The 21,092-nt window shown below is 44.0% G+C and overlaps 1 long non-coding RNA gene across 2 annotated transcripts in view; it reads right to left on the bottom strand.

Moving 5' to 3' along the window:
* Positions 1-21,092, bottom strand: part of LOC129620978 (uncharacterized) — a 103,386-nt gene that overhangs the window by 63,355 nt on the left and 18,939 nt on the right. For both annotated transcript variants that reach the window (XR_008698967.1, XR_008698966.1), the window contains exon 2: positions 18,893-19,034. This is a non-coding gene — a long non-coding RNA (uncharacterized LOC129620978). The remainder of the gene's footprint in view (positions 1-18,892; positions 19,035-21,092) is intronic.

Genomic DNA, 21,092 nt, shown 5'->3' with positions numbered 1-21,092 from the left:
GTTGTTACATGGGCCACTGGTGGAGATGAAGTCATGCTGGAGTCGGGTGACCCTATTCCATAATCCAATACGATTGGTGTCCTTATAAGAAGAGGAAGGGAAACACAGGCCAAAGAGGAAAAGATAGTCAAGTGATGAGGGAGGCAGAGGTTGAAGGGCTGTAGCTGCAGGTCAAGGATCACCTGCATCACCAGAGCCTAAAGCAGATTAGGGACAGAATCTGGGATAGATTCTGCCTAGCTCTTCAAAGAAGTGGGGTCCCGCCAACACCTTGACCGTGAGAGAATCCGTTTGTTGTTGCAAGCCCTCTTTGTGATGCTTTGTTACGGCAGCCCTAGAAAGCCAATACGCTCCAACAGGAAGCCCCTTTCTAGGTGATATTCAGAGAACTTCTTTCTCCAACTATTACCAGCACAGATGACAAAACAGAACACAAAACAGATGGCAGACAGAACTAGGGCAGTGGGTTTGAGGAAGTAGCAAAGGGCTGGACAAGCCCTTTAGGCCCTCAGCTCAGAGCACGAGATGGGAGGAATCAGCAGAAGGGTTTGGCTGCAACAGGAGAGTGAACCCTGAAAATGGCCCACTGTGCTCCGGGAGGCACCCAGTCCTTCCTCCAGACCAGGCTCCAAGGAGGTGCTGGGCCAAGTCCAAGGTCAAATTGCTCCCATTGGCAGCTGGAGCCACCTTTGTACCCAAGATTTGAGTGATCTCTGCTTCCTAGGTGGCACAGTGGTAAAGAACCCATCTGCCACTGCAGGAAATGCAAGAGACCCAGGTTCAATCCCCAGGTTTGGAAGATACCCTGGAAAAGGGAAATGGCAACCCACTCAAGTATTCTTGCCTGGAGAATTCCATGGACAGGGGAGCCTCGTGGGCTACAGTTCATGGGGTCGCAGAGTCAGACACGACTGAGCATGCACACACATGTCACTAAGTGCCAGGAAGCACAGTGACCCAGGCAGCTGGAGCCCAGGGAGAAGCCCACAGGCTGCTCATTCAGAGCCCACAGTCAGGGACCAGTGGATGGAGCGGCCGGGCCATTGAGTCAAAACTAACCGGGGGCACCACATGGCTGACCTTTCTGCTCACAGCTCTCCCAGCAGCCCGGCTGTACATAATTGAGGTCTGTGAACAAAGAAAGATGCCAGCTACATGAGCTGGAAAGGGACTTTAATATGTGATACCAGAGTACTCAGGGTAGAGAAGGGGGTCACACTCATGACCGGCAGGACCTGCCCTTAGCCCAGTTGTCCTCAAGATGAAAATGAAAGAGATCAATTCAATTATCTCAAAGGTCCTTTCTGCTTCAGTTTTCTCAACTATGGTACCCCATGCCCTGCCAGGGGCCTTGCACCCTCATGCTCCCTCCTAGTTGCCCAGCCCTTCATCCATGTGTTGCAGATTTCATGTCCTTAAGCGCATCATTACAACCTGCCAGGCCCCCAGCCCAGCCCAGCCCAGGTTCTGCTCTGCTGCAGAAATTCTGCAACAGCCCAAAAGCCATTAAACTAATCAAGTCATGAAAGTGGGGTACAGGCAACCTCTCAATAAGATTTTGCAATTAAAAAGGAGGCAGACTGGGGGACTTTCCTGGCGGTCCAGTGGTTAAGACTCCATGCTCCTATGCGGGGCACGGGTTTGATCCCTGTTCCGGGAACTAAGATACTGCATGCTGAATAGCATGTCAAAAAAAAAAGGAGGCAGGGTGCTTGAGATCAGGGGCCATGGCTTCTTTTATTCACCACTGAATCCCTAAGCCAACCACAGATATGACAAACTGCAGATGTTCAATATATATTTGTTGAATGAATGAATGGGAATCTCAGTCACTGCAACAGAATATGCAAAACTGGTATGGGGAGGAGCAGAGGCCTTCCTGCTGCTGCTGCTGCTAAGTCGCTTCAGTCATGTCCGACTCTGTGCGACCCCAGAGACGGCAGCCCACCAGGCTCCCCCATCCCTGGGATTCTCTAGGCAAGAACACAGGAATGGGTTGCCATTTCCTTCTCCAATGCATGAAAGTGAAAAGTGAAAGTGAAGTTGCTCAGTCGTGTCCGACTCTTAGCGACCCCATGGACTGCAGCCCAACAGGCTCCTCCACCCATGGGACTTTCCAGGCAAGAGTACAGGAGTGAGGTGCCATTGCCTTCTCCAAGAGGCCTTCCTAGGATGCTTCAACTCAAACTGTTAAACATAGGGTCTTCTGTCTCCCCCGAAGTTGGAGATTAGTATTGAGCCCGTTAATGCTCCAGCCTCTCTCATCTCCCAAGCGGCCAAAAAGATGGTGCCCCAATGCCTGACATCAACCCAAAACAAGTGGTGAGGCTTGCGTGGTTGTACACATTGCATATTTTCTCAACCATCTGGGGCTAAATACAAAACAATGAAAATGAAAAGAGGTGGGGAAGGTGACTTGTTGACAGGAGAAATCAAAGAAGAACCAGCCATCAGCTTATGTTTAGCAATAAGCAGGATAATCACATAGGAAATTAAAAGTGAGTCTCCTTGAAGAAGAAGAAGGAGGGGGGAAAAAAAACTATAATTGGTTCCCTCTGTTCTGAAGTCACAGCACCTGCTCTCCATCTGCACCCAGAGGAGAAGTGGCCAGAGGTCAGGGATTGGATCTGCCAAAACTCTTTCAGGCAGTCTCGAAATGCAAACACACGCACTTTAAAGTGCACAAAGCTGGACTTCTCTGGTGGTCCTGTGGTAGAGAATCCACCTGCCAGTGCAGGGGGCACGGGTTCAGTCTTTGGTCTGGGAAGAGCCCACATATACTATGGAGCCACCAAGCCCCGTGTACCACAGCAACTGAGTCCCTGTGCCACGACCACTGAGGTTACATGCTCTAGAGCCTGTGCTCCACGGCAAGAGAAGCCGCCACAATGAGAAGCCCACGCACCGCAACCAAGGGTGGCTCCCACTGGCCGAAACTAGAGAAAGCTGGTGAACAGCAACAAAGACCCAGCACGACCAAAACACAAAATGTTTTCATTAAAAAATTGACTTTTGAAAAATGCACTAAGCTTCAGTACTTAGAGGCCAACATTAGGACCCATCCTCCCATCTTTTATTTTTTACTAACCCTTCAATCACCTGGAAGGAGAATTTACAGGTTGAGGTATGGGGACCCTCTGATAGGCAATTATGGGCTGTGAAGTATGGTGCAAATGATGTTACTGACAATTAGATGTCAAAGTTCAGGAATGACTTATATAATTGTATAAATTGGAGAAGATTCGGAGTTAAAACTATAGCAACATCACTTTTTAAAATTTAAGTATAGTTGATTGCTGCCTCATAAGGCAGTTCTATTTCACACTGAGGAAACCAGAATTGAAAGAGACACGTGTACCCCTATGTTCATCGCAGCACTGTTTATAATAGGCAGGACATGGAAGCAACCTAGATGTCCATCAGCAGATGAATGGATAAGAAAGCTATGGTACACATACACAATGGAGTATTACTCAGCCATTAAAAAGAATACATTCAGTTCTAATGAGGTGGATGAAACTGAAACTGGAAGAGTGAAGTAAGCCAGAAAGAAAAACACCAATATAGTATATTAACACATATATATGGAATTTAGAAAGATGGTAACAATAACCCTGTATACGAGACAGCAAAAGAGACACTGATGTATAGAACAGTCTTTTGGACTCTGTGGGAGAGGGGGAGGGTGGAATGATTTGGGAAAATGGCATTGAAACATGTATAATATCATATATGAAATGAGTCGCCAGTCCAGGTTTGATGCACGATACTGGATGCTTGGGGCTGGTGCACTGGGACGACCCAGAGGGATGGTATGGGGAGGGAGGAGGGAGGAGGGTTCAGGATGGGGAACACATGTATACCTGTGGCAGATTCATTTTAATATATGGCAAAACTGATACAATATTGTGAAGTTAAAAAAAAAAGTATAGTTGATTTACAACATGGTGTTAGTTTCAGGTATATAGCAAAGTGAATCAGTTACATATAATTTTTTCAGATTATTTTTCCACCATAGGTTATTACAAGATATTGGATATAGTTCCCAACACAGTAAATCCTGTGGCTATTTATGTATAGTAGTTTATATCTGTTAATTCCATACTCTTAGTTTATCCCTCCTCCAAGCCTTCCCCCTTTGGCAACCATAACTTTGTTTTCTATGTCTGCAAGTCTGTCTCTTAATCACACATATGCCCTTCTGCTTTCTCAATGGACAGGCAGGGGTGGAGTCAACAGTTAGGATGCCAAGAATGCGATTTACTGACGGGTGAGCAGTCCTTGATGGTCTCAGCCATGGGTCTGTAGCGGGCAAAAGATGTATAGTCTCTAGTCCAGAATGTGGACCCCAGGAGGCAGGCAGAGTTGAAAACACATCTGAGAGAGGGGAACTGGCCTATCAGCAACCAATTTTAATGTAATTTTAAATTAAATTAAAAGGACCTGGGGCCAGAGGCCGGTGGAATCAGCTGATCTAAAAGTGAGCGAGGGCAGGTCAGAGGGAAATAGGGAGGGAGCCAGGTCCCTGTTGGCTACAGGCCTTTGTGAAGCTGTCCTGGCCTGCATTGCAACCCACCTTGCTTAAGCCAGTTTAGTAGAATCCTGTGACGTGCAAACAAAGGTGCCTCAGCCAAGGCCCATTCCTCCCCTCACCAGCTGCAGAGGGGTGGATAAGAGGGCTCTGTGGATCTCCCAGGGCCACAAGAAGTTAGGAGAACACATGGAACCCCCTGGGCTGTGCAACTGAGCTCCCGTCTGGAGAATCCCAGGGACAGGGGAGCCTGGTGGGCTACCGTCTATGGGGTCGCACAGAGTCGGACACGACTGAAGCGACATAGCAGCAGCAGCAGCAGCAGCCACATCATGCGTGGCTGGTGATGATGCCAGTGCCGTGTCTCTGCGGAAGGTGGCCCTGCTAGGCCCTCGCCCACAGGCAGAGGAGGCCACTGGGATCCTTCGCAAGTGGAACCCCCAGGAGCAGCAGAACCACATTATCAGCCTCAGACTCAGAGAGCAACCCAGAACAAATGCTCCTCACAGAGAGGAGAGCCCTGCCATGAAGACCCATGCTGGGTGCCCCACGGACACTGTGAACAGGGCAGAGTCTCAGGGCTTCTGTCGAGGAGGAACTTTCAAAGACCTGCTAAGCCAGCGCCCGTCTCACAGAATTAGAGGCCGGAGACCCAGGGAGGGAAGGACTTGCCCAAGACCACAAGGTGAATAACTTGTCACCTGCCCCTCCCTCGGGATAGTGTCTCCTACAGAGCCAGCTTGGTCTTTCTCTAGGTCACTGAGCCAAGTGTCCAAAGACTCAATTTCTTTCTTCCAAAGAGTTGCCGGTGAGATGCGGACAGAGGTGGGAGGGAGGTTTAAGATGGAGGGGACATATGTATACCTAAGGCTGATTCATGTTGATGTATGGTAGAGGCCATCACAATATTGTAATTATCCTCCAATTAAAATTAAATTTTAAAAAAACCACAAAGGGTTGATGAGCACGGTCAGCCCCCTTCCCCTCTAGCTTTGGGAATCTGTGATGTGAGGCCAGAGCCTGGTCCAGGATTGGCAGCTGGTCTGTCTCTACAGGACATCATGGGACAGTAGAAGGAATACTAGGATTGGTGTCCCAAGCTGTCTTTTACGTGACTCTTCTGTGTAACCCCAAAGGCATTACTTAACCTCTGGTTTCCAGTCACCTTGTTTGTACAGTGGGTGGTACAGTCTGTTGCTCTGGTTTCTCAGGCCATGAGGATTAAGTAGGATGGAGTCTGGGACCAGGCCAGCCACACCAGTGTCAAGGATGGATGGTTACTCTCTCTCCCCCAGCAGAGCCTGGGGCTCAACTGCCTGATGAGGCATTCCTGGTACCATACCCATCTCACAGAAATCACCTAAAGCAAATGCCTTCCCGCAGTGCCTGGCATGGGCCCTATACATCAATATTCAAAACAGCCCTATCTTGTTCTTATGGGGTATGGGGACCAGGAACCATCTTAGCTGAGGCTTCTAAATATGGGATCCCATGCTGCCAGGGACCCATAAAACATGGCCCTGGTACCTCCAGCCTATTATCAAGTTTTCAAAGTCTTACAGAAGATACTTCCCTAGGTAAACTCAAGGGCAATTTACTTTGCTTTGAGCTAGACTTCCCTGGTGGCTCAGATGGCAAAGCGTCTGCCTACAATGTGGGAGACCTGGGTTCGATCCCTGGGTTGGGAAGATCCTCTGGAGAAGGAAATGGCAACCCACTCCAGTACTCTTGCCTGGAAAATCCTATGGATGGAAGATCCTGGTAGGCTACAGTCCGTGGGGTCTCAAAGAGTCGGACACGATTGAGCGACTTCACCTCACCCTTAGAATGTTCTTTCAGAGTGTAGTAATAACATCATTATCTCATGTTAGCCAGAAGCTCAGCTTGGTAATACAGATGTTTCTGATTAATGTAAATGTGCACCGTTAACTAACTGTTATATGATACATGAGGTTTGTTTGGTAGGAAGAACTTTTTTCAAAAAATTTACAATCCCCAGCAGTTCCACTTTCAGGTATTTCTACTAAGAAATAACTACGAATACATGCAATGATTTATGAACAGGCTATCTGTTGATATATGGTGTACAAATATTTTTTTAATTCAACAACTGGTTAAAAATTATGGTGTCTTCAAATGATGGGACTATATGCAGTCACTAAAAATCACCTTATAGAAGAATATTTAATAACCCTGATGATTATAATTTGAATATTGTTAAGCAAAGGAGAAAAGCTTACAAAACAGTACATATAGTCTGATTTCAAATTTGTGCATTAAAATGAAAGATTATATAAACCAATGTTAAAAAGTTATGCCATCAAAAGTGACTTTTATTGTACTTTTCAAGTTTTTTACAAAACATATGTATGATTTTTATAATTTGGAAGGAAAGGCAGTAAATGTCCTTTTGAAAATCTCTGCAAAAATTGTCTCTAAAAGGGTCTTGAGAGCTGAGAGTTCAAGGAGACCCCAAGGGCAGGCACTGGGAAGCCTCCTCCCCAACTTGTAACATAACAGCTGGTTTTCAAAGCTTTCATACCACCATTTGTCAACATCGCAAGCTTGAAACACCAAGTGTTAGCGAGGATGTGGATCTGTGATATCCGTTACACGTTGCAGTGGAGTGTAAATTGGGCCAACCACTTTGCAAAACCCTTGACTTTTATCTCCCAAAGCTGAACACTCACATGCTTAACACTCGACAGGGAACGCATGTTTGTCGGTAGACATTACGATAGTGATCATAGCAGCACCATGTACAGTAGCAGAACCCCGGAAAGACCCTTGTTCATCAACACACGAATGAGTAACCTGCGGTGTGTTCCCACCATGTGCAGTGGTGTAAAATCAAGGTAACTGGTGCTTCAGTTTGAGAAAACGAAAAAGTTCTGGATTTGGATGGTGGTGATGCTGTACTGCACCATGCATATACTTAACTGCCACTGAATTTGACATTTAAAAATAGTTAAAATAGCAAGTTTTACATTATATGTATTACCATAATAAACAAATTCTTATACATAGCTAACTTAATCATGATAGCCCACCAGGCTCCTCTGTCCAGGCAAGAATACTGGAGTGGGTTGCCACTTCCTCTTCCAGGGGATCTTCCTGACCCAGGGATCAAACCCACGTCTCCCACATTGCAGGCGGATTCTTTACCACCGACCCACAGAGGAATCCCCCCCACAAAAAAATTACCATATATAATTAATCATGATGATACCAAGTAGAAAGTTGAAATTGCCAAAAATGACATACAACATGATGTCCTCTTTGTGCTCAGTCGCTCAGTTGTGTCTGACTCTTTGCGACCCCATGGACTGTAGCCCGCCAGGCTCCTCTGTTCATTGGAATTCTCCGGGCAAGAATACTGGGGTGGGTTGCCATGCCCTCCTCCAGGGGATCTTCCCAAACCAGAGATCAAACCCAGGTCTCCCGCATTGCTGGCAGATTCTTTACCAGCTGAGCCACCAGGGAAGTCCTTTATAACATTAAAACAACTAAAATTTAAAATAGGCTTTTTGAGAAAGCAAATAAAACACAGTACAACAAAATAAGCAAAGCAAGAGAATGATGAACACATTTAAAAGTGGGCATTTAATTTCCATGGGGTTTTTTAAGTATCCTTGATATTAATTTCTCAGTTTGATATTAATTTCTCATTTAAATATTTTCTTCTCTGCAATCACCCTCTGTGTTTTTTCAGTCTTTTTACATTCTTGAGGCTTTCAATGGCTGAGTCAAATATCCCTCTTGGTAAATAACACATTGCACTTGAAAACATGTGGGTTGTTATCAAATCTTTTGATATTGATTTCTAATATGATTTTACAGCGCTAAGAGAACAGATTCTATGATTTCAATACCTATAGACCATGAAATTTTTGCACCTTATTTTATGTCCCTGGATATGTTCCAGTGTCTCCTAGTTTATAATCTATGGGAATTTGAATAGAATTTCGTACCTTGCTGTGGTGTGAAAATTGTGTAAATCTTAATTATGTTGAATTGGTTCATAGTGCTTTTCAGGTCTACTATCCCCTTACCAGATCAGATCAGTTGCTCAGTCATGTCCGACTCTTTGCGACCCCATGAATCGCAGCACGCCAGGCCTCCCTGTCCATCACCAACTCCCGGAGTTCACTCAGACTCACGTCCATCGAGTCAGTGATGCCATCCAGCCATCTCATCCTCTGTCGTCCCCTTCTCCTCCTGCCCCCAATCCCTCCCAGCATCAGAGTCTTTTCCAATGAGTCAATTCTTCATATGAGGTGGCCAAAGTACTGGAGTTTCAGCTTTAGCATCATTCCTTCCTCCCCTTCTACTTTCTATTAATTCTATTAATTTTTGAGAGCTTGACATTGAAACTCCAACTAAAAATCTTTATCTACTTAAAAAACAATTATAATATATAGTGGAACTATGAAACTTTGTTCTGTATTTTCCAAGTCTCCTGTAAATGTGTTATCATACTTTCATAATTTAAAAAATTTAAAATAACAGAATCACAAACCTGGAAGTCTGGGTGGTTGTTACCTGGATTAGGGAGGGCAGCCTGATACAGGTTATTATTAAGATCCCGACGTTTGCTGGGTGGTGGAGCCACAGGTGCTTTTTACATTAGAAGAAAGAAAATGAAGCTGTGTAGAGGAAGAGAGGATGGGAGGGAGGGAGGAGAGGAGGAGAGAAAAGTGTTGTACACAGGCCAGAGGTAAGGGTATGCCAATTCTGGGCACCTAGGGTCCTTTTAAAAAGCTAAATGAAAAACAGAACTATCATATGACCCAGTAATCCCACTACTGGACACATACCCAGAGAAAATCATAAGTCACAAAGTTACGTGTACCCTAATGTTCACCGGAGCACTATTTACAATAGTCAGGACATGGAAGCAACCTAAACATCCATCAACAAATGAATGGATCAAGAAGATGTGGTACATATATACAGTACAATATTACTCAGCCATTAAAAGGAACAAAATGGGGTCATTTGTAGTGATATGGATGGACCTAGAGTCTGTCATACAGAGTGAAGTAAGTCAGAAAGAGGAAAAATAAATATTGTCTATTGATGCATATAATGGTACAGATGCACCTATTTTCAGGGCAGGAATAGAGATGCAGATGTAGAGAACGGCCTTGTAGATGGGAGCTGGGAGAAGGGGGACAAACTGAGACAATGGCATTGGCATATGTACACGTGCTTGTGCCTGCTAAGCTACTTCAGTTGTGTCTGACTCTTTGCGACCCTGTGGACTGTAGCCCACCAGGTTCCTCTCTCCATGTGATTCTCTAAGCAAGAACACTCCATGTGTAAAACAGATAGCTAGTGAAAGCTGCTGTATAGCACTGGGAGCTCATTTGGGGTGGGATAAGGAGGAAGTGAGAAGGAGGTCCAAAAGCGAGGGGATATATATATACATACAGTTGATTTATGTTGTTGTACAGTAGAAACTAACACAACATTATAAAGCAATTGTACTCCAACAAAAAACAAAAATGCTAAACAGAGCATATAATGTACTGTTTAGTAATATATAAGTGAAAAGCATTTGTAAAAATTAAATGCATAACTTTGGGGGAAGGTGTTCTAGAATAGTGCCTGTGCACATAATAGGTGCTCAATAAACATTTGCTGTTTGTTGGAGAGGGAAAAAGTAAATGGTTGTTTAATACAACATTTAACATAGTGATTGCTCTGGGATGAAGAAGAGGATATGTTTGGGGCTTCCCTGATCCTGGCATTCAGTATCTTAAACTCAGTCATGGATACACAATTGTTCATTATCATTCCTAAAACATACATAAGACTTTATATGCACTTTATGTATGTATGATTTATTTCACAATTTAAAAAGTGAAAAAGGAGAAAGGAAGCATAAATTAATTAAATAGAATGCAAAGAAACAAGAGAATTTTTAGTGCTCTCTGAAAACACCAATAAATAATCAAAGCTCTGGAAAAATGGATCAAAAAAGAAATAGAGAAGGCACCGATATTCAGAATGAAAAAGAGGATAAAACTCCAGATACAGTAGAGTTGTTTTTTTTTTTTAACTCTTTAAAGTATACTAGGACCACTTCTGGGCTTCTAAAGAATCCACCTGCCAATGCAGGAGATGCAGGCTCAATCCCTGAAGAAGGAAGACATCCCAGAAAAGGAAATGGCAACCTACTCCAGTATTCTTGCCCAGGAAATCCCATGGACAGAGGAGCCTAGCGGGCTACAGTTCGTGGGGTCATAAAAATGTTGGACATAACTTAGCAACCAAACAATGATTTATCTATGGGCAATAAGTTTTCAGTTCAGTTCAGTTGCTCAGTCATGTCCGACTCTTTGTGACCCCATGAATCGCAGCACGCCAGGCCTCCCTGTCCATCACCAACTCCCAGAGTTCACCCAAACTCGTGTCCATCCAGTCGGTGATGCCATCCAGCCATCTCATCCTCTGTCATCCCGTTCTCCTCCTGCCCCCAATCCCTCCCAGCATCAGAGTCTTTTCCAATGAGTCAACTCTTCACATGAGGTGGCCAAAGTATTGGAGTTTCAGCTTTAGCATCAGTCCTTCCAAAGAACACCCAGGAATGGTCTCCTTTAGAATGGACTGGTTGGATCTCCTTGCAGTCCAAGGGACTCTCAAGAGTCTTCTCCAACACCACAGTTCAAAAGCAACAATTCTTCGGCACTCAGCTTTCTTCACAGTCCAACTCTCACATCCATACATGACCACTGGAAAAACCATAGCCTTGACTAGATGGACTTTTGCTGGCAAAGTAGTATCTCTGCTTTTCAATATGCTATCTAAGTTGGTCATAACTTTGCTTCCAAGGAGTAAGCGTCTTTTAATTTCATGGCTGCAGTCACCATCTGCAGTGATTTTGGAGCCCCCCAAAAATAAAGTCTGACACTGTGTCCACTGTTTCCCCATCTATTTCCCATGAAGTGATGGGACCAGATGCCATGATCTTCATTTTCTGAATGTTGAGCTGTAAGCCAACTTTTTCACTCTCCGCTTTCACTTTCATCAAGAGGCTTTTTAGTTCCTCTTCACTTTCTGCCATAAGGGTGGTGTCATCTGCACATCTGAGGTTATTGATATTTCTCCCGGCAATCTTGATTCCAGCTTGTGCTTCCTCCAGCCCAATGTTTCTCATGATGTACTCTGCATATAAGTTAAATAAACAGGGTGACAATATACAGCCTTGACGTACTCCTTTTCCTATTTGGAACCAGTCTGTTGTTCCATGTCCAGTTCTAACTGTTGCTTCCTGACCTGCATACAGGTTTCTCAAGAAGCAGGTCAGGTGGTCTGGTATTCCCATCTCTTGAAGAATTTTCCACAGTTTATTGTGATCCACACAGTCAAAGGCTTTGGCATAGTCAATAAAGCAGAAATAGATGTTTTTCTGGAACTCTCTTGCTTTTTCCATGATCCAGCAGATGTTGGCAATTTGATCTCTGATTCCTCTGCCTTTTCTAAAACCAGCTTGAACATCAATAAGTTTTAAAAAAGACTAAGCCATGCTCTAGAAAAGTGTGTAACAAGATATCAAAATGGGACTTTCTCCATCTCACCTTCAGCTGAGGGTCCTGGGACCAAGAACTAGATGCAGTTGCAAAATGCTTTCCCATTTCTAAACGAGATGCCAAACCACCTCACCTCTGTAGGCTGAGCAAAGGTTCTGTGAAACCAGTTCTGCCAGTACTGGTCTTCAGCAGGTAGAGCTGTTTGTTGTTGTCGTTCAGTTACTCAGTCACTCAGTCGCGTCCCTTCTTTGCAACCCCAGGGATTGCAGCACGCCAGGCTTCCTTGTCATTCACCGTCTCCTGGAGCTTGCTCAAACTCGTGTCCATTGAGTCAGTAATGCGAGCTGCTAAAAGGGTACAAATTGGAAAGGCCTGGCAGAAAGGAGGGTGTCTTTGGTGATGGGCGGGTAGGAGCTTCCTCTTAACCTCAAACCAAGTGAGCTTGACCAGGACCACTCAGAGGGCTTGAAGGGCCCCCAGGACGAGCAGTCATAAAGGCTTCTGTGTACCTGAAAATCCTAAAGCCAGCCATGGTGAGCTAGCATCAGAGGGAGTGTGAGGAGCAAGGACTGACTTGGGGAGCTGCACTCAGTGGGCAAGGAAGCAAAGGGTCAGAGGGGAGGACATGAAGGGAATGGAGTCTGTCCTCTGGGGGACAGGCTCAAACAAATAGGGTCTGGCAGAGAAAACCAGAGAGCCAGCTGGAGTCAAGATGTCACCATGCCATGGGCATCACACCTGGAGGCCCAGTGGAGTAGATGGGGCTCCGAGACAATCCAAATAAAGAGCCTGCTTTAGACATCAGCAAGCCTAGAAAGTGCCAACCCCTCATAAGAGTACCTGTATGAGGTTCTTACAACAGTGCCCTTTCCCCCGTGGCCCCCTGCCCAGGCAGTCCCACAGATTGAATGTGGTAACCTATCCATCCGCCTATTTATACGTCTATCATCTATCTATCCTGGCCAAGGGACGCTTATCCCAGAAATGCAAGGAAGGTTCAACTTCAAGAAAATGTTTAACGTAATTCACCATATTACTGGAAAGAGAGAAGAAAAACTATATGAAAAAAAAGTTTGATAAAATTCAAACCTGTAAAGCAACTATACACAAATAAAAATTAAATGAAAAACAAAAAAGAAGAAGAAAAGCTCTTAGGAGGCCACGTGAATCAGCTCCAGAACAACACTGGAAGGGTGCCTTCCTTATAACAATTCACTGAGCTGTACGTTTATATATTTTTTTGAATATTTTGAAGTGAAAAAGATAAATAAATTGCACCGGATAAATGGCTAATTTTGGACTGGAATGGGAAACGTATAAGATGAGCCTAGAGCATCTTTAATGTCAGAAAGTAAAGAAAAAAATTCAAACTTACTTATACTTTAATTCAAAGCTTCATGTTAAAAACAAACTCCTAGAGCATTAGGGCCAGTGAGATCTTCCCTAACTTCCCAAAAGGGTATCCTTGGAAAACACGCAGCAAATCTCTCAGTGGTGAAACATCAGATGTATTTTCTTTACAATGACAAATCATGTTATCTGGTGCTAAATCTAACTAAAATAAATGCTCAAGACCTATAAGGAGAAAAAGGAATGTAAAACTGTATTGAAGGAAAGAAATAAACAATAGAAATGACACTTGCGTGTGAAGTCGTTTCAGTCGTGTCCAACTCTTTGCAACGCTACGGACTGTAGCCCACCAGGCTCCTCTGTCCCTGGGATTCTCCAGGCAAGAACACTGGAGTGGGCTGCCATGTCCTTCTCCAACAGAAAAGATAGAGCACATCTACTGATGGAGGGACTCTACATCTTAAAAATAGTGCATTTCCCCACTTCTGTCTATAAATTCAGTGCCATTCCCACTAAACTCTCAAAGGGTTTTTATCACAGAACTTGATAAGATTATCTTAAAGTTAATATGGAAGGAAAGAGGGCCAAGAAAATTTTGAAAGAACAAAATTGAGAGACTTACCTTGCCAGATATAAGGAATTATTATAAAGCTATTATAATTTAAAGTGGTGGTATTGCTCCAGGAATAAATAAATAAACCATGGAATAGAAGATAAAGCCCAGAAATAAACCCATAAACGTAGCTTATATGTAACAGAATTACAAATCAGAGTAATGAATTATTCTATAAATAATAGATGATTAGATGAATTATTCTATTAATGGTACTGGAAAAATTGTCCATTTGGAAAAAAAGTAAAATTAGGCCTTTTCCTCACATTGTACACACACACACACACACACACGTGACAGGAACACACAATCCAAGGAGATTAAAGATCGAAATGTGAAAAAAAAATCTTTTTTTAATTTTCAGAAAAAAAGGAAAAATATAGAAGGATATTTTATACCATCAGCATAAGATTTTTAATCAAATTTTTATCAAGATATATTAACTACAACTATAAAGGAAAGTTTTGTAATGTTGAAATACATTGAAATTTAAAACTTCTGTCTGACAAAAACTTTTGTAAATGATATTTGAAAGATAAGTTGCAGACTGAGAAAAGATTTTTTTTAATTTTATTGAAGTACAGTTGATTTATAATGTATTCATTTCTACTGTACAACAAATGGACTCAGTTATACATACATATATTCTTTCTTATTCTTTTCCATTATGATTTATCACAGAATATTGAATATAGTTCCTTGTGCTATACAGTTCAGCTCGATTCAGTCGCTCAGTTGTGTCCGACTCTTTGCGACCCCATGAACCGCAGCACGCCAGGCCTCCCTGTCCATCACCAACTCCTGGAGTCCACCCAAACTCATGTCCATCCAGTCGGTGATGCCATCCAGACATCTCAGTGGACATTGTTATTTACCCACCCAATATACACTAGTTTTCAGCTGCTAATCTAAACTCCCTATCCTTCCCTCCCCTCCCCACTCCCCCCTCTTAGCAACCACAAGTCTGTTCTCTGTCTGTGAGTCTATGTCTGTTTCATAGATAAGTTTGTGTCATATTTTAGATTCCACACATAAGTGATACCATATGGCATTTGTCTTTCTCTTTCTGACTTACTTTGCTTAGTATGATAATCTCTAGGTCCATCCATGTTGCTGCAAATGACATTGTTCATTCTTTTTGATGGCTGAGTAATATTCCATTGTGTATATATCACATCTTCTTCATTCATTCATCTGTCAATGGCTATTTAGGCTGTTTCCATATTCCAGCTATTGTGAATAGTGCTGCTATGAACACAGAGGTGCCTATATCTTATCAAATTATACTTTTGTCTGGGTATATGCCCAGGAGGGTGACTGCTGGATCATATGGTAGCTCTATTTTTGTTTTTTTGAGGAACCTCCATGCTGTTCTCCATGGTGGCTGTATCAATTAACATTCCCACCAACAGTGTAGAAGGGCTCACTTTGTTCCATACCCTCTCCAGCATTCCTTATTTGCAGACTTTTTGATGATAGCCATTCTCACCAGTGTGCAGTGCTACTTTGTTGTAGTTTTGATTTGCATTTCTTTAACAATTAGCAATGTTGAGCATCTTTTCATGTGCCTATTAATCATCTGTATGTCATCTTTGAGAAATGTCTGTTTAGGCCTTCTGTCCATTTTTTGATTAGGTAGTTTGTTATTAAGTTGTACAAACTGTTTATATATTTTGGAAATTAAGCCCTTGTTGATCACATCATTTGCAAATAATGTCTCCCAGTCCATAGGTTGTCTTTCATTTTGCTTATGGTTTCTTTTATTGTACAAAAGCTTATAAGTTTGATTAGGTCCCATTTGTTTATTTTTGCTTTTAGAGAAAAGATATTTGCCCACCAAAAGATTAGTATCCAGAAAATATAAAGAATTCCAACAAATCAGTAAGCAAAAAACAATGTAACAGAAGTGGGCCAAACATATGAACAGATAATTCACAGAAGAAACAGGGAGGTGAATAATCATATAAAAATATGCCTAACCTCACCAGGATTCACGAGAGCAAATTGCAACAACAGAGAGATTTTATTTCATACTGATTAGATTAGCCAAATCATGCAAGTCTGATAACAGAGTTATAAGCAATGTGGGAAAGGAACTCCTATACTTGTTGATGGGAGAGTGTGTTGGGACAGTCACTTTGTGGAGGAATGTGAGACTATCTAGGGCTTCCCTGGTGGCTCAGAGGTTAAAGCGTCTGCCTCCAATGCGGTTCGATCCCTGGGTTGGGAAGATCCCCTGGAGAAGGAAATGGTAACCCACTCCAGTATTCTTGCCTGGAGAATCCCATGGACAGAGAAGCCTGGTAGGCTACAGTCCATGGGGTCGCAAAGAGGCGGACAAGACTGAGCGACTTCACTATAGTAGATCTTAAGATCATCAAGCCTCACAACACAGCAAAACCAAATCTGAGTAACCACTCTGAAGAGAATTTCAGACGCACAGAGAGACAGGTGTGAAAATGTTCACTGCAGACCTATTTGTAATAATGAGAAAGCAGAAATAACCATTAGGAAAATGGAAATCTAAAAATGTGGTTTATTCACTCAATGAAATATCATACAACAGTTAAAATGAAACTAGATGTATGTATATTACCTCTCACATTTGCTCCTTTCACTTTATAGATTCCACCTCTTTGATGTCTGTAAGATCTATTTCCTCGCTTCCACCACTCTGACAATCCCCTGCCTCTGTTTTTGCTTAGATGATGCAACAGACACCTAACTGACCCCCACTCCCCACTGGCCCGGGACAGCCATCCAGCAGCCAAGAGCATCTTTCTTAGGTGCCCATCTGACATTGTCATTCACCTGCTTTAAAACCTTCCAATGACTGTGGCCTAGATGACAAGTGCAGATGCCATACCAGAGCTTACAAAAACCTCAACTTCCATCTCATCCACCCTTCTAATTCAGCCTCACAGGACTGTTTGTGGTTCACCAGACAGGCCAGCTGTTCTGCCACCTTGCCTGGATCACATGACATGCTCCGTCCACCAGAAGGGAGGTTTCCTTTAACTCAACACCTTCCTACCTGCACTGATCCACTTGGCAAAGTGGATCAGCCTGCAAGCATCCATCTTCAAAATTCAGCTCAAGTATCTATGTGAAGAATTTGTCCACATATGCCCACAGACCCCTCTCCCCACTTTTTGTTTCCCCAGTGATCCCCTCAGCCACACTTGAAGGCATAAGACTGAACTCTCTTCACTGGGAACCAAGGCAAGTCATTTCCCACTCTGAGTCATCCATCATTCCTTCTAGCCTCTCTGTAGGCCAGTGCCTGCTAGAGAGCAGGGTGAGAGGCCAGTTCTCACCTGGATGCCGGGGTTCCTCCCCAGTCTTGTCAAACAACATCACTTTTCACTTTCCCTGGCTGTTTCCCTGTTTCCTTCTTTCTCATCCCTGCATCAAGTTCATAGTCTGGAACCAACCCTGAAGACCCAAAAGCTGAGCCCAAAGATCCAGGTGCTCATCACAGGAGAGCTTCAGTAGGGGCAAACCCCTGAGCCCCACCCCAGGAGGATCCCTGTGAGCAGATGCTCAAAGCTAAACTCCATGTCCTCCTCCACTTCCCTCAAACATGGCCCAGAGAATTGGCTGAGGAGGAGGAGGAGGAGAAGGAGCCTGGCTCAGAAGAAAGGAGGACAGCCGGCAGAGTAAAGTTGGACACGGCCAAGCTGGAAGGAACAGTGTCACATCCTAGCGCATGTTCTCCTAGACATCTGCCTGAAAGCACAGGCTCCAGCTGATGGACAAGGAATCAGAAGTATGTAATATTGTCACCCCAGTCCTGCCTAAGCGGTGTTAGACTGTAGCCTTGTACAGTAAGACCTTTAAATTTTTATTAATTTACTTATTTTTGGTTGTGTTGGGTCTTTGTTGGTGTGCATGGGCTTTTTCTAGTTAGTGAGCAAGCGGGGGGCTACTTTTCGTGGTGGTGCATGGGCTTCTCATTGCAGGGGCTTCTGCTGCTGCCGAGCACAGGCTCTAGAGCACAAGCTCGGTAGTCGTGGTGCATGGGGATCAGTTGCCTGGCAGCAGGTGGAATCTTCATGGACCAGGGATCAAACCCGTGTCCCCTGCATTGGTGGGCAGATTTTAAACCACTGGACCACCAGGGAAGTACAGTAAAAACCTTTTTTAAAATCCTGTTGATGACACCTTCTGTCTATAGAAGGTTGGTCCTATTAAGTAGAAGTCTTTTTGCCTGGCAAGTACCCTGACAGGTTTGATGCATACACTCACAGGCTGGAGCAACTAAGTGCTAGAACTGCTCTGCAAAATAGAAGGAAATGAATTTGGACATCTAGGGAATGGAAGGGAGAAGGCAATGGCAACCCACTCCAGTACTCTTGCCTGGAAAATCCCATGGATAGAGGAGCCTGGTGGGCCGCAGTCCATGGGGTCGCGAAGAGTCAGACACAACTGAGCGACTTCACTTTCACTTTTCACTTTTATGCATTGGAGAAGGAAATGACAACCTACTCCAGTGTTCTTGCCTGGAGAATCCCAAGGACGGGGGATCCTGGTGGGCTGCTGTCTATGGGGTCACATAGAGTCGGACACGACTGAAGTGACTTAGCAGCAGCAGCAATGGGGAATGGAGGGGAGGAGTGTCAGAAAAGGAGAGGAAGAAAACAGTAAGTGGGGGAGGTTGGGCAGTTGGGGTGAGAAGGTGAATCAGCATTTTAAAATAAGAAAGATCAGGGTGAAAAGATTCTAAACCCCCTGCTGTGGGATGCTCTGTGGGACCCCTCTCTGGAGGTGGGAGAGATCTGGAGGTGTCACGTTCAAAGATCTTGGTGCAGGGATGGAGTGATGGATCATGTGGGGTGAAAGAGAGGGGTCTTGGATCTGTACCTTGAGAGCCTGGAGTCCATTGGGGATCTGTAGAATTCTTCAGAGAGGTGGAAGGGGCTTCAGAATCAGATTTCAAGACAGTCTCATCTCAATCCTAAGTGCCTTCAGCTGACATCTGGATCACTCATTAATTGCACAGCATCTAATAAATTTAGAAAACACTATTCACCTTTCCTAAGTCCATCAGAGCCCTCTAACCCATCATTTCCTCAAGAATAAATGGATATAAATAAGAAAGATTTCCTTGATGGTACAGTGGATAAGAATCCACCTGCTAGTGCAGGGTACACAGATCAACCCCTGGTCTAGGAAGATTCCACGTGCTGTGGAGCAGCTGAGGCCGTGTGCCTAGAGCCTGTGCTCTGCCACAAGCGAAGCCACCAAAATGAGAAGCCCACACACCACAGCAAAGAATAGGCCCTCCTTGCCACAACTAGACAAAGCCCATGTGCAGCCACCAAAGCCCAGTGCAGCCATAAATAAATAAATAGATTTTTGAAAAATAAAGAAAAATAAAAGAATAAACGGATGTGTGCACATCTACCATGCCTGGTGTTTAACCCCCCTTCCTTGCACTTAGCCACAGATCACAGTCATTCAGAGCTGTGGAGGCAGGAGAAATAAGCCCGGTGAAAGCCTGTTTAAAGACCGAGTATTAGAGACCCAGAGAGGAAGAGCAACTTTCTCAAGACCACACAGCTAATGGAGGAAGAGCTAGGGCTTAATTTTTTCTGCCCCCAGGTTTGAGCTCCCCACTCCCCTCCCTGAGGACTGCAGCTGCTGTGGGTTAGGATGGAGCCAATTTGGGTCTGAGAGCAATTCATTAGAACGTGTCCTGAGAGTCAGAGGGGGAGACAAGGAGGCCTTGTTTTCTAAGGGATTCTTCCCAGGGCTCCAAGCTCCAAGCAAACACATTCCTGAATCTTTGCCACCACATTTAAAACCAGAGGAGAAAAGTTATAAATGGGCTTTTTCTCTCTGTAGATAAGAGAACCACAGGATATCAGGTCTGTGAGAGACAGGCTAGCGAGATGTCTCCCTGCCCAGACTCCCTTCAGCCTATGAATCTGAATTCTCTCCGTGCACCTTTAGAGTTCCATAGGCAGAGAGGTGTGTGTTTAGTAGCTTCTTCAACGAACACTGTAAATATTCTTTTAATTTTTACTTCTTTTATCACAGAAAAACTATATATATTGAATAAGGTACATTGAATATTTTTCAAAATTCTGATTTACTTATCTTGGCAAATTTCTTGGGACCTGGATACACTGGAGGGAGGGTTATTGTACTATTCTTTTTATTTTTATGCATGTTTTCAAAATTTTGTAATAAAAAGTTAAAACTGCATGTGTATATTTTTTAAATCTGCTTCTTAAATGTCAGAAGAAAGAACTTCCATTGTAAATATTCTGCATGTTGGTTTAAAAAAAAACACACACCAATTTGCTATCAACAAACTCCAGTCTGTTGACCCGTGCTTATATCGAAGTTCTCATTTTTAAGTTACAATCAAAGGAATTCCTGGGCAGTCCAGCAGTTAGGACTCTGTGCTCTCACTGCTGAGGGCCCGGGTTCCATCCCTGGGCAGGGAACTAAGATCCCACAAACCATGCAGCACAGCCAAATAAATAAAGGTACAATTAAAAGTGTTTCCTTTAAAGTGGCAATTTGGGGCACTATATAACCTATACCGTAAGGTGAGGCAGCAACTAAGTCTCATTTCTCCTGTCACAATCATTTGACACTTGTGGGCAATCACACATGAAACATCGGCAGTGTGTGGATGGAGTCCATGTTGATCACTCACACTGCTGGGCTCTGTGTCTCCCAACAGAAGCGGGTACCCCCACAGCACCGCATCTATCCTGCTAACCTGTACCTGCCACATGCTCTTAGAATTCTTTATCGCTTATCTGCTCCCCAGCTACCTGCTGAGCTACATGAAGGCATGGATGAGGCTGGCCCCACTGTGGGTCCTGGGCTGGGACCCTGCCCCACACAGAGTGGGGACTCAATAAATAAATGTTAGATGATATAAAAGTCAAGCTGTGTAGGATTCTGGGCTTGGACTAGAGAATTGGGAGAAAAACAAGAGGGAAGTGACCTGGGACATGGAGCAAGATCGGGGCTCCTCATTTCACCTGATTATCTGTGGGGCCTCTGTCTTTCCATCAGCAAAATGGGAAAAAAATGATCTTTA

Source organism: Bubalus kerabau, chromosome 10 (genome assembly GCF_029407905.1).
Source record: "Bubalus kerabau isolate K-KA32 ecotype Philippines breed swamp buffalo chromosome 10, PCC_UOA_SB_1v2, whole genome shotgun sequence".
Taxonomy (NCBI): domain Eukaryota; kingdom Metazoa; phylum Chordata; class Mammalia; order Artiodactyla; family Bovidae; genus Bubalus; species Bubalus kerabau.
The sequence above is the reverse complement of the archived record's forward strand: the minus strand, read 5'-3'. Positions and strand labels throughout refer to the sequence as shown.